This window comes from Morus notabilis, unplaced genomic scaffold (genome assembly GCF_000414095.1).
Source record: "Morus notabilis unplaced genomic scaffold, ASM41409v2 C11418090, whole genome shotgun sequence".
NCBI lineage: Eukaryota > Viridiplantae > Streptophyta > Magnoliopsida > Rosales > Moraceae > Morus > Morus notabilis.
The window spans coordinates 1-1,493 of record NW_010387098.1 but is presented as its reverse complement, the minus strand read 5'-3'; the positions used below and the strand labels follow the sequence as shown (position 1 = coordinate 1,493).

The 1,493-nt window shown below is 36.0% G+C and overlaps 1 pseudogene; it reads right to left on the bottom strand.

Moving 5' to 3' along the window:
• Positions 1–175: 175 nt before the first annotated feature.
• On the bottom strand, positions 176–1,470 carry LOC21383786 (annotated as a pseudogene).
• Positions 1,471–1,493: the final 23 nt, after the last annotated feature.

Genomic DNA, 1,493 nt, shown 5'->3' with positions numbered 1-1,493 from the left:
GTAACAAAACTTAAATTCTAAATGGACTTCAATTAGTGAGATGAAAAAGAAAAAAACAATATGGGATGCTTTTATCTTTTCTTTTTTAGTGAACAACAATATGTACAAGATGAACAAATTTTTTTTTTGAATTTATTTATGATTATATGAAATATCGTTTCAAAATAAAGGTGTGGTCCAAAAGAGAGACTGAGCGGGATAGAAAATACAGGGAAGTGGACTGACTTTATACACATTATATATATAAATATATTGTTCTCGATTTGCCTCTTTTGTCCCTTCTCTTCTCATGAAAAGCCCACCCATCGTCACAAGCTCCAAGTCCCACTTCCAAGCCTTTGGGGGACATTTACACGGTAGGGACATTTTGGTAAATTAAAGCGGCGATGAGAGGTGGATCAGAAGTGGCGCTGTGCACTGAAAGTACAGTACTTTCCAAATTGCACCAAAATGACCCGGAGATATCATAATAATTTAAATATGGATTTCTTTTTTGTTTTTTTTTTCCTTCAATTATATATTACTATATAATTAAAGAGAATAAGAAAGAAAGGACAAGGAGAACTTAATGAGGGCTTCCGACAATGTCAACAAAGACACGGCTAAGTGAAGCCAATGATCTCATTTGCTGATCCTCTGCCTTTCTCTTCTTGAAGAGAGGCTGTGTTGGCGATGAACAAACCGATGATGATGATGATGATGATGAGACAACGGACCAGGAATCATTTGAGCTATCTGAGCTGAAAATGGCATCTATAACACCACTTGGGCTGCTTGGAACTTCCTCGTTTATCTTCCTCTTATTGTTGTATCCGTAATTATTAGTATAGCCACTTGATAACTCAACGATAAGAGTGTAACATTTCTCTACTTTTTCCTGTCATTAATAATAACCAAATAATGTAGTTGCCCGTTATATTAATGAAAACGGTTTGACAATAAAAAATTAAAAAGAAAAAAAAAATTAATTACCTCGCTTAGTTTGAGAACGCTTAGAAGCTGGGTTTTGTACTCGATAGCATTACATGGCTCAACATGGTCTATAACACGCATCATTGTTGCAGTGGCCAATACAGATGGAAGAAAACCAATGAACCTTGAATCTATAACAAGATCAAAACAAAAAATTATATATATATATATGAGAATTCTGATCTTCTCCCATGTTCTTTGTACGCATTGAAAGCTCCATAAAGTTCTTCAAGAACCGTATTATTATTACTACTTATTATACTTACCAGAGAAAAGAGAGAGAAGAAGACGCTCACAGCGTCTAAGAAACTCCCAGTGGAGATTGGTTTTTAGCCCGAGCCTCCTTACGATGTGGTCAAGAAACGACAAAGGAGTCACCGGGTGCATCTTCCATTGGAGCGTCGACAGCACCAAAAGCTCCATCCTTTGTATCGTTTTCGCTTCAAACACATACTTGCTACTGTCGTTCACCTACAATACGACAACAACCCATATCATTTCACATTCCAAAAAAAAAAAAA